Genomic DNA, 12797 nt, shown 5'->3' with positions numbered 1-12797 from the left:
AACTATACTTCTCATTGCAAATTGGATGGAAAGATGGGTTGCTTCATAAAAAAATTATTTATGGAAGCCACGAAACTAAATTAATAGGACCACATCCCTTTTCCATAAACATTGAAAAGGTCATTATAAATTGAGGAAATGAAGTAGAGTCAATGAATGTTAAGATTAAGGACCCCAATTCATATGATGACCCAGAGTACTATGTAAAACCTCTCACCCTCTTATGCCATCTTAGGTTGTGGGAGTGCTAACATTTTGACCCCATGTCTAAGGTTTGTTATGAATACGAAGTTCCAACTACCTCTTTTCCTCAATCTTCAAATCCTAAAAATAATGTTGTCATTTCGTTTAGCGTGCTGAGAGTTTTTCAACAATATGAATTTTACCTGATTTCATGTCCTAAGAATAATGTTGTGCCACTTAGGTTTTAGCTCATTAAGGAGGCCATGTCATTAAAGGAATCTACATGGTGCCCACATGGTCACACCTAGCCTACACGGTGTCATTCCTCCACCACGCGGGTGTCCACTTGGCACATGGTTTAACTTTTAGTTTCCTTTGTATCATGGTTCCTAAAGATCACCTTCCCTTGGATCGCTTCCCTCCATATCACATTCCCTGAGATGGTAGATTTTATTTCCCTCTAATACCAAGTGATGCCAAACTATTGAGAAACTCCTTTTGCTATATGAACAAATTGCTTAAATAGATTTGAAAATATGTTAAATATTTATATATTTGTTTTCAAAGTCAAGTAATTCATATATATATATATATATATATATATATATATATATATATATATATATATATATATATATATATATATATATATAGTTTTAATGAGTGTGAAACTCAAAAACCCTCACAGGTATCTATTCCATCATGACCTTATCTGCATTTTGGTGAAGCATCATTTTATAAAAAGTGGCGAAGTTTGGGATGTTTTTCTCCTTCGCAATGGTTATGAAAAATCCCAAGTTTCTAAGCAACCCGATATTGAACATTTGGTTTCACTTAGTCCTCCACCAATCTACCTAGTTTCATATAGTTCTCGCATTATTGATGAAGATGACCATGATGAATCATTCCATGCTTAGCAGTCATATTTTTCTCATGGAAATAAAGTTGAAAACCATGAAAATGTACATATTCATGTCACCAGGATTATGGCTAAGAATAATGAATTACATCATGTGGAATTGAAACCATAATTTAGGGAAAAATATGAGCTAAAAGCCTTGGACCGTATTCCTAAATTTAAACCTTCAAAGAAAGAGGAAGTTAATCAGCTTGAGTATAAGCCTCAGTCTAGATTGATAGTTAAACAAATTGAAAGGAAAGTATCAAGGGCTCAATGTAACTAAAGAAAGAACGTCCTAGCAAAAGAGGTTTTTGTTGATCTTGAAACTCTTGCTAAGCCTTCACTAATGAAAAACAAATCTCAGACTAAGGATTATTTTGGTTTTGCTAAAAATGATAAATATGTTCAAGATGATAACAATAATCCAAGAAAAACTCCATAGAGAAATTTTAGCTATGATCCATCCACACTCGATATGTATTGGCGCCAATAGTTTCTAGTCACAACTCCTTATCTTGAACATCACATTAGCCAGCCCATTCAAGAGAAAATCAACTTAATCTCTAAATCAATTAAGGGAAAATAAAAACAAACAAAAATATATAGAATCAGAGGTGAAAACATACACAGGAGATACACATATAATCATTAAGTCATCAAATGTTATATTGGTTATGTCTCCAAATTTGAACCCTACTAAATACATTTTTTAATGTTTATCTATGTTTCATGGTCATATTTTTTAAGGTATGTTTTCGTTTTGATTTTGTTTACTAAATTTAAAAGGTCGCTACAAAATATTGATTTTATAGCAACCTTGTTTTGATATCAATATAAGTTGATAATATCATTTTCCTCATTTGCTGACAAGTTGTTCCTATTTACCCAATGGCAGTATTGGTTTCAAAAAAAGAAGATATTGTGGATTCCATTTAGTTTTCCTGAATCATGTGTGGATGACTTGCTAGTTCTTTTATGTCTATTTCTTTTAAGTAGTTAATATTCCACCTAGAGGTCAAAGATAATGGATTGTAATTTTTGTAAAAACGGTTTTGATTTTGCAAACTAAATTTGAACATGGAGAGCCTTATTAGCATGTATATAAACCTTTAATTTGGAAGATGAAGGAAGGGAAAGAGAACTAAAAAGAAATGTTGAATAAATATACAGTGGAACTATTTTGAAAACCTTTCTGCGTAAGTGTGTTGATTCGATTTGACTCAATCAAGTAATAATTATATGAGTTTGTTTTCCATAGTCACTTCACTTTCATTGTCTTCTTAATTTTATATAATTTGATTTCCGAAAGTTTCAAAGAAAAAAATCTATCATTCTGCGAGTTGGATCCATGAACCAACAATGAATTATTGCATTTATTTTTGTTTGTATTCGTTCAATTTTATTTGTTTATATTTGATTGTAGTTTTAACTCAACAAGTTATGTGCTAAAGATGACATTGATCTGAACATTGTTTCAGTCCAGGTTCTTGTCATTTGTTTATATAAATTGAATTAATATCATGAATTTGTCATAATAATTTTCAGGCATTTTAGAGACTTAATGATGCCAGATGTCTGCAGGTTTTTGGTTGGGCTTTTAAGTCTCAAGAATACACCGTTGAAGTGTTTATAAACCGAATGCAATTTTGATCGTCAAGAATGAAAAGAAGGCCTTATTTTTTTCACTTTAACCACCAGAAAAAAGAAACATCAAGGCAAATAGGGATGAATATTCTTTTAATCTTAGGCTTTTTCTCTACTAATATATACTACCAGTTTACGCTGGCCGAGTCTGTGTTTTTTGGGATGAATATTCTTTTAATCTTCAACTTTTCTATATGCTAATATATACTCTATAAGGCTTATGCTGTTCTTAAATGACTATTTGAAATTATTACTCATGATTTCAGTCATGCACTCGAAACTAGATCTATCAATTTGAAATGAAACCAGGCCTAAACTTAGGGGTTTTGATGTTCGAATTGATAGTTCAAGGCATGCCCTGTGTACAACACTCTGCATGTGCTTGCTGAAGGGGGGGCTTTGCCAAAGCAATTTAGGGCGAATGGGCCATCGAATTTTAATGTTAATTGATTTGTTGACAATCATTTTCCCAACATTCATATGATATCTACTTTGACCGTGCCGAGTCTGTTTTTTGGATGAATCCTTTTTTAATCTTCAGCTATATGCTAATGTGCAGTCTATAAGGTCTATGCTTTTTAATTATTCTATGCGCTAGAAACTAGATCTATTTATTTGAAATGAAACCAGGCCCAAACTTAGGGGTTTTGAGGCTTGAATCAATAGTTCAAGGCAGGTCCTGTGCGTGCATAGCACTCTGCATGGGCATATTTGCTGAAGCAGCTCTGCAAAAACAATTTAGGGAGAATGTGCAGTCGAGTTTTAATGTCAATCGATTCGTTGACAATCATTTCCCCAATAGTCATACCATGTTTACTCTGGTTGTGCCGAGTCTTTTTCTTGTATGAATATTTTTTAATCTTCAGCACTTCTATGACTGACATCTGCATCTTCTGCTGTTTGACATCTGGCACAAATTTTCCTCTTTCTGCTTGACATTTGTTTCCCACATGCATCATTATTCTGGGCTTCTCATCAGCTTGGGTTAGTTATGGCCATAACCACCTTACCCCTAACCGCATTCTCGCCTCATTTGCCTTCTGCATGCCCGGAGGAGCTCTGCTCACGACTGACGACATTGATGATTTGTGGCAGCAATCGCCTGTAAGTACTTGAATCATTCTAACATTAACCTATTGCTCTGTTTTAGTTTTTTGCTGCTTGAAAGAGAAAAACTCGTTGCTCTGTTTTCTTTATTTGTTGTTTGAGAGTTTGTTCATAAAGAATCTGCAGGTAATAACCGAGGTGCGGGGAATTAGGATGGTTCGTGTCCTCAGTTATTTCTATCATGTTCGGGAACCAGAATCAAACGAAGAAGTCACATGGTTCAAAAATTGGTGTAAAGAGGTTTTGGGAAACTGTCTGAGGAAGTTGATCTAACCTAAACCATATCATTTCAGGAAGTTACAACTTGTTGCAATTGAATATCATCATTTAGGAAGCAAACTGAGGAGGGTAGAGTCACCAAACGTGATATGGCTACGCTGGAACAACTGTCCCTTCTCTTGCCTGCCTCCTTGGATTCCGATGAAGAATATAAGGGTCTTAGAAGTGGTATGAACCTGTTAGATGATCCAAAAATACAATTTTATCATAGGTTATAAAATTAGAAAAATTAGAATAAAATAATTATTAATTTAAGATATTAAATTAATAATTATTATTCTAGAATGTTTAATTATTTAATGGAGACTTTTAGAATTAGCATATTGTTGTAACTAGATATGACTCTCCAACTGTGTCGTATCTTAGGCTCTATTTTAGAAGATTTGTTAGCTAGTTGGTTTTTATAGCATTTATTGTAAATGGACACTTGTTATTTAATAAGTGATCCATAATTAGAGGTAGTTAGGGCATAGAGCTTATAAATAGCTCATTGCAAGACTGTTTGGTTGTTCGGGTGTAAACTCTTGCAAAATCATATTATGTAATTGTTTTTTCTGATTAATAAAATTATGTGTCTGAGGACACTTTTGCCATTATTGTGGTATCAGAGCTCCAGTAATGTTGCGGTTGATTTGAGGAGGAGATTCCAGTAGTTGATTTGAGGAGGAGATTCCAGCTCTATCAGATCGTGGAAAAACTCAACTCCATTGAAGTGATCAGCAAAAGATTGGTATGAAATTTGCAAAAAAAAATTATTGATTTTAGATCTGCCAATTCTAAAATCATTTTTTAAAAAGCTGCAAATGCAAATCTGTGTGATTTTTCAAATTGTTTGAGTGAATTAAAACAAAAAAAAGAGGACAACGTTGTATATTTTAATGTTTTTTAAAAAGTCCTTTTAAAAACATTCAAATCGATGCATATTTATGGAAGTTTCGAGTTGTTGGTTGTTTTGGCCGTCTTGGCGATTATGTTGCGGTGATGCCTGGATTCGTTGAAAGGAAATGTCACAAGCCGAGAAGCATTTGCAGAAGACAACGGATTTCAGTGCTGTCGAATGGTGTATTTAATCTCTGTAATTGATTGATTGAAAGCCTGTATAATTTAGCTTCAAAACAATCCAATTCCCGTTTTGAAACAGCAGTTTGAAGATCTGAGCAGCGCTGGAAATTTAATATGTTGAAAACTTCAGTCCTTCGTTAATAGGCGACTCTGCTAGGTTGAAATCCAAGAGGCCCGGAACAACTCCTCTTATTCAGAGCGAAATTATACCAACTTTCTATTATGTTACTTTGAAGGATATCAATGTTGGCGGTAAATTATTGACTGCATTCGATTTGACAGACGATGGCCGCGTTGGAGTTCTCATAGACTCTGGAACCACGGTCACAGTGCTGAAAAACGCGGCATTTCTTCGTGTGAGAACAGCACCGATCTCAACGATTAATCGCCCAACGAAAAAGAGTCCCATAGGACTGGACATCTGTTTTGAAGAACCGTTTGACACTTCAGATATAAATACTCCGGTTGTAACATTCCACTTCGATGGAGCAGATTGGAATGTGCCAACAGATAACTGCTTATTCTCTGATGGGGAGGGCGCAATCTGCGCTGCCTTCCAAGGGAGCCCACATCCTAGAGGAACTGGCCAAAAAGGAAGAGTCCACTTACAGGTCATCAAATGATTAATTCATATTACTTACTTTTCCGAAATGACTTAAATGAAATCTTCACGTTATTTTTTATAAATCACTTTTGGAAAGTGATTTGAAAGTTTTATCAAATTGTTTTGTAAAGGTGTTTATAATGTGGTCATAAAGTTAATAAAGGATAATGTATGTAATATATATATTTTTGGGAGTGATAAGTGAGTGGGGGTAATAAGTGATTTTTTTTTGGGAGAAATAAGGTGAGCTTTATAAAAGTATTTTTTAAAGCTTTGTAATAGAGTGATAAGGTGAGATTTTTAAAAGTATTTTTTAAAGCCTTGTCATGGAGTAGTAAGGGTGATGTTTTGAAATTTTTGGAGTAATAAGGAGTTTTATTTGTAATTTGTAAATTGGAGAGATAAGGTGTGTTGGGTAATTTGTTTTCAAGAATTTATTTTTTAATTGGGATCATCACATTGTAACTCAAAGTAATTTTACTTTGAGGGGGGTAATTTTTTACTAGATTGTGCAAAAGCACCATTGTAAAAATCAAATTTTGAAAGTTGCCTTGTAAAAATTTGAGAAATTGAGTAGAGCCAAGTGCAAAGCTCAGTCAATTTTCTCCTGTTTTGACGACTATTCGAGGGTCAAGGCCAAGCCCTGATAGTTCATTTCTTGCGTTGTGTGTTGTTGTTGTATTGCGCATCTTGAGTTTTTTGGAGCTTGATTCGTGGTGTGAAGTCTTAACACTACAATGTCTAAGTTGATTAATTTGTTTTCTGATTCTGACAAACTTGAAGGCACAAAATCTTATAAAACATGGCATCGTCTCATCGAAAGCACTCTCATTTACAATGAATTATGGCAAGGAATATGTGATGGAGATGTTAATCCAAATAAACCCATAGATGCAGCTGCACTAGCAAAATGGGAAGTCAAGAATGCTAAAGCCTTAGCTCTTATTAAATCTTCTGTGAATGATGAAATGTATGTCCATATAGAAAATGCTATAGATGCATGGTCTGCTTTGAAAACTTTTAAAGACCTCTTTGATACTCAGCCTGAATCAAAGAAAGTTGATCTACAATTAAAATTGTTGCAACAAAAATTAACTGAAGGCGGTGATGTTCTTGAATATATCTCAAGACTTAAGAATATTAGGCATGAAATTATTAATGCTGGTTTTCCCGCAATTGATGATAGCTTTATGGTCACAATTGTAATTGCTGGACTTCCTTCTTCCTACACACATTTTTTGGAGACTCTACAAGTAACTGGGGAATTAGAGAAACTAAAGTTTGATGAACTCTGTGAAATATTGACTCAACATGATAAAACTTTTGGGAAGAAGAAGAAAGTTGGTGAAGATGTTTTTCTGATAGAGGCCAGCAGTAGTAAATCATCAGCAGACAGTTCCCGAGGCAGAGGCAGAGGGAATCAGAATCAAGCAGCACATAATCGAGGTCGAAGCCAAAGCAGAGGAAACAATTTTAATAGAGGAGGAAGAAATAATTTTCAAGGTAGTGGAAACAACCAAGGAAGAGGCAATTTTCAAGGACAAGGATATAATAATCAAGGTAGAGGACAATCTCAAAAAAGAAGCCAAAGCAGAGGTAGAGGACAATCTTCAGGAAGAGGAAGAGACTTAAGTCAAATTGTGTGTCGAAGATGTAACAAAGTTGGCCATTATGCTGAAGATTATCGAACTTCACTTAATAAAATTCCCAAGTTTCAGCAACATTCAATGCAATTTGCAAATGATCAAGATGATGATAACTCAGAATATGTTTTTACGTCCTCGCCAGCATCACAACTTTCATCCCATCTTAGAAGTGACTATGAAGATACCTGGATCTTGGATTCCGGGGCCACTCAGCACATGACTTGTCGACGTGATTTTTTCTAGAATTTTCAATATTGCCAACTTAATTCCATTTTTCTTGCTGATGATACAAAACATACTCCTTATGGCAAAGGAGCAGTAAAAGTTTTTCTCCCTGGCATTGGAGAAAAAATGATTTCCAATGTATGGTATGTACCAACATTTAAGAAATTTTTTCTCTCTTTAGTCATGATTCGACAAGCAGGACATCAGGTGATTATGGAAGATGGTTTAGTCAAGAAAAATATAGTCAAACGGAACTTGAAAATAGTCATGACAGGTTATGAAGATGGAAAACTGTTACGGATGAAAGGGACAGTTATTCCAAGGGATTTTGATTTTGCAGGGGCTGTGACTACAGGTATTTCACCTATAAGACTATGGCATGTAAGATATGGACATTTAAATTTTGAGAGTCTTTCTCAATTGCAGAAACAAGGAATGGTTAAAGGACTTCCCACTTTCAAAAGGGAAAATGCAAAATGTGAAGCTTGCATTTATGGCAAACAAAATCTAGAAAGTTTTCCAACAAGTTCATGGCGTGCAAACAGGCGGCTACAACTAGTTCACAGTGATGTTTGTGGTCCACTACAAACTTCCTTTGGTGGATGCAAATATTTCTTACTATTCATTGACGATTTCAGCAGAATGACTTGTGTTTACTTTTTGAAGAACAAGTAAGAAGCGTTTGATAAGTTTAAATTTTTTTGCCAACTTGTTAAAAATGAAGTCAAAGAAAAGATAGGTACTCTCAGGACATATAATGGGGGAGAATTCACTTCAAATGAATTCAAAACTTATTGCAATGAAAATGGCATAAGACGCCATCTTACTAATGTTTACACTCCACAGCAAAATGGAGTAGTCGAAAGAATGAATCGCACTTTGTTAGGAATGGCGAGATCCATGTTAACTTTCAAGAGGTTAAGTCCAACATATTGGGCAGAAGCAATACATACCGTTGTCTACTTAAGAAACAGATCTCCAACTGCTTCTTTAGATGAATTACACCTTATGAAGCTTGGTTTGGTTTCAAACCTCGAGTTAAACATCTTAGAGTAGTATGTTATGCCTTAGTTCCAAAAGAAAAACGAACTAAGATTGATTCAAGAAGTTTAAAATGCACAATGATTGGCTATTCTGATGAGAAGAAAGGATATCGTCTTTTGACCAATGGAAAATTCATTGTGAGCATGGATGTCATTTTTGATGAAACTGAGAGTAAGAGTGCTGAAGAAATTGAAAATCTTCTTCAAAAGTTAGAAACTAAGGGAAGTAAACGAAATGGAAAAATGAAAAGTCAACCAACTTCACCAAATTGGTATGAACTTGATTTTCCTTCCTCTGAAAATGAGTCATCCAGTCCATCTACATCAACAACATCATCTGGGTCTTCTAGCAGTTCATCCGTGTCTCCCAGCAGCAGCAGTTCTTCTGACAGTGATTCTCCACATTCTTCACCTGAACGACAAACATCAGTTTATATTAATCCTCTTTACAATGATGGAGACTTTACAGAACCGCAAACAAGTGAGCACCAACTACCAAAATGGGCAGTTCAACTTTTGAAAGATGTAAAGCCTGATGAGTAGAATAAAATAGGCACCAGAAGGGCACATAGAAGTGAAGGCAATTTTGCCTTGATAGCAAATGATTTTACTGAACCTTCCACATACAAAGAAGCAGCAAAACATAAATAATGGCAAGAGGCTATGGTTGAAGAATATCAAGCAGTAATTGATAACAACACTTGGAAACTTGTTGATTTTCCAACAAATGTTAAACCCATAGGATGCAAATGGGTTTACAGAATTATGTATAATCAAAAGGGAGAAATTGAAAAGTATAAAGCACGACTTGTCACGAAAGGTTTTGCGCATCAGGAAGGCATTGATTATGAGGAAACTTTTTCTCCTACAGCGAAATGGAACACCATCCGATTAACACTTGCATTGGCCGCTCAGAAAGGATGGAAAGTTCAAATGGATGTGAAAAGTGCTTATCTCAACAGGGATTTATAGGAGGATGTGTATATGACTCAACCACCAGGTTTTGAAGTTGAAGGACAAGAACATAAAGTCTGCAAATTGATCAAGGCTTTATATGGACTAAAACAAGCTCCCCGAGCTTGGTATGCGAAGATGGATGAATACCTTAAAAAAGTTGGTTTTCAACGAAGTGAATCTGATGATACTTTGTATGTGCGACAACAGGGAAAATATCTGGTCATTCTTGTTATGTATGTAGATGATTTGATCATTACTGGAAACCATGATGATCATATTGCACAGGTGAAAAAGAAGTTACATGTAGGTCTTAAGATGATAGATTTGGGATTACGTCACTACTATCTTGGAGTTGAAGTCTTCCAACGTCCACATCATATTTTCATTTCTCAGAGTAAGTATGCAGCAGAGGTTCTTCAGCGATTTGGCATGTAGGATTGCAAGCCCGTTCTTACCCCCATGGAGCAAAACTTGAAACTTTAAAAATTTGAAGGGGGGGAAAAGGTGGACAGTACAACTTACAGACAATTGATTGACAACTTGATTTATTTGACAAATACTCGTCCTGATCTATCTTATGCAGTCAGTATTCTTTCACGCTTTATGCAGGAACCACGAGACAGCCACTGGAATGCAGCCAAAAGAGTTCTTCGATATATCCAAGGAAAAAAATATTTTGGTCTTCTTTACACAAAGACTAAAAATTTTGTACTTGGTGGATATTCCGATGCCGACTTTGCTGGGAGTATTGATGATCGAGCATCAACATCAAGTTATTTAATGAACATGGGGTCAGCAGCAGTATCTTGGAGTTGTAAGAAACAGGCTATAGTGGCCACTTCTTCCGCAGAAGCAGAGTACATTTCAACATGGGAAGCAGCATGTGAAATTGTTTGGTTGTGCTGAATTTTGCAGTACTTGGGCATTTCTCAGACAGAAGCTACATCATTATTCATTGACAGCCAGTCAGCCATCAAACTTGCCAAGAACCCAGTTTTTCATTCAAAGACAAAGCATGTGGACACCAAGTATCATCATATCAGATCTCTCATTGCCAAAGATGTCCTCAAGCTAGTTTATTGTCCTTCTGAAGATCAGATCTCCGACATTTTCACGAAACCGCTTGGCAGAATAAAATTTACTAAGTTCAAGGATGAACTTGGTATCTGTTGTAATGTATCTTTGGATCATAGGGGGGAATGTTAGATGATCCAAAAATACAATTTTATCATAGGTTATAAAATTAGAATAAAATAATTATTAATTTAAGATATTAAATTAATAATTATTATTCTAGAATGTTTAATTGGAGACTTTTAGAATTAGCATATTGTTGTAACTAGATATGACTCTCCAAATGTGTCGTATCTTAGGCTCTATTTTAGGATATTTGTTAGCTAGTTGGTTTTTATAGCATTTATTGTAAATGGACACTTGTTATTTAATAAGTGATCCATAATTAGAGGTAGTTAGGACATAGAGCTTATAAATAGCTCATTGCAAGAGTGTTTGGTTGTTCGGGTGTAAACTCTTGCAAAATCATATTATGTAATTGTTTTTTCTGATTAATAAAATTATGTGTCTTAGGACACTTTTGGCATTAGAACCAAACTGAAAAAACTGTGGCAAGCAGAATCTCAGGTTAGGGCTAAAGACAATTTTGTATTTATTCACTTTTTTTACTTCGCCACCCTAATTTATGGTAGATTGTTGCTGCAATTTCTATACTAGCACAGGCTCTCGAATGCATTTGAAGGGTTTTGTAGATAAAGGCTATCATCTCTGTATTTTTCTTACTGTTGAAAGATGAATATTGCGTGGCAGGCACCTCTGGAGTTTTGGGTGCTACATGTTTATGCTCCTCTTTCAATGTTCCCAAAGTCCATTGGATAGATGAAGCACATCAAAAAGATTATGGTGACTTGCATGTCAAATTTGATTCATCTCAAAACTTTACCAAAGGAATTCTGTCATTTGTCCTCACTGCAATACCTGCACCTAAGATGCCCAGATATGAAGTCGTTGCTTGATTCTTTTGGGTTCTTAACAAATATCCAGCACCTTAATCTCTCTCGCTGCTAGAGTTTGCACGGGCTTCCAAATTCCTTCGGGAATTTAATTCGACTTAAATATTTGAATTTGGAATATTGCTCCGATTTGACCTTGTTGGAGGAAACATTTGCAAATATTAGGACACTTGAATATCTAAACCTTTCAGACTGCAAGAGCGTGGAAGTGTTGCCTTGCCAAGTTGCACATCAACTGTCCCTAGAAATATTAATCCTGTCAGAGACAAATTTAAAAGAATTTGCTGGGGATATTGGAAACCTAAGCAGTTTGGAAGAATTTTCTTTGGGAAATGCTTTGTTGGAAATGCTGCCCTGTGCTCTGGGTCACCTGAGCAGCTTGAAGAAGATGTGGGTTTGTGATTGCCCAGAATTTAAATCTTTGCCCCATTCGTTAGGACTATTGACTCAGCTGTCCACGTTGTGGGTTGGAGGTTGTGGAATACAGTTCTCGGTCTTGATGGATCTGAGGCATCCGATAATATCATGGTTTCTAATGGAATTAACTTTTTAATACCAATATATCAACATGTTTTCTAATATTATGTTTTGACTTTCTAAGTGCAATATACAATTATGGTTTTCAATGAAATATATTGGTAGGGGATAGTCATGGTGGTTATTGCCTTGGTCACTAGCAAGCTTCGTATATGCTTGGCCATCTATAGAGGTTTCTTGATTTTGGGTAATTAACTTACTCTAAAATGAAATAAGACATTCAATGTGTTCTTTGTAATATAGATATAAACAAAACATCTCAAGAAAAGTAATTGCACAATGATCCAGTCCAAGAAAATAAGGTTTTCCACAAACCAATTAAGCCTTTCAACCTTTTCGGCTTATTTGCTTATATCAAACATTTGTGCAGGGTTTCAACCAATTAAGATTTCATTGAGTATGTAGTTACGAATCAATGATTTTGGGATCAAATCCCACAAAGCAATTATATACCTGCTCTTCAAATTCCTTCAAGCTTCTGAAAGTAAAACCAATGAATTATCAATATAATTTTACTCCTTGCGGATTTGGTGGAAGGATGGGTTGCTTCACGCACAAGTTAGCTGCAACAGTGATGAAAGA

This window comes from Pinus tabuliformis, chromosome 1_2 (genome assembly GCF_031772625.1).
Source record: "Pinus tabuliformis cultivar Carrire ecotype Pingquan chromosome 1_2, CPIR1, whole genome shotgun sequence".
Taxonomy (NCBI): Eukaryota; Viridiplantae; Streptophyta; class Pinopsida; order Pinales; family Pinaceae; genus Pinus; species Pinus tabuliformis.
The sequence above is the reverse complement of the archived record's forward strand: the minus strand, read 5'-3'. Positions refer to the sequence as shown.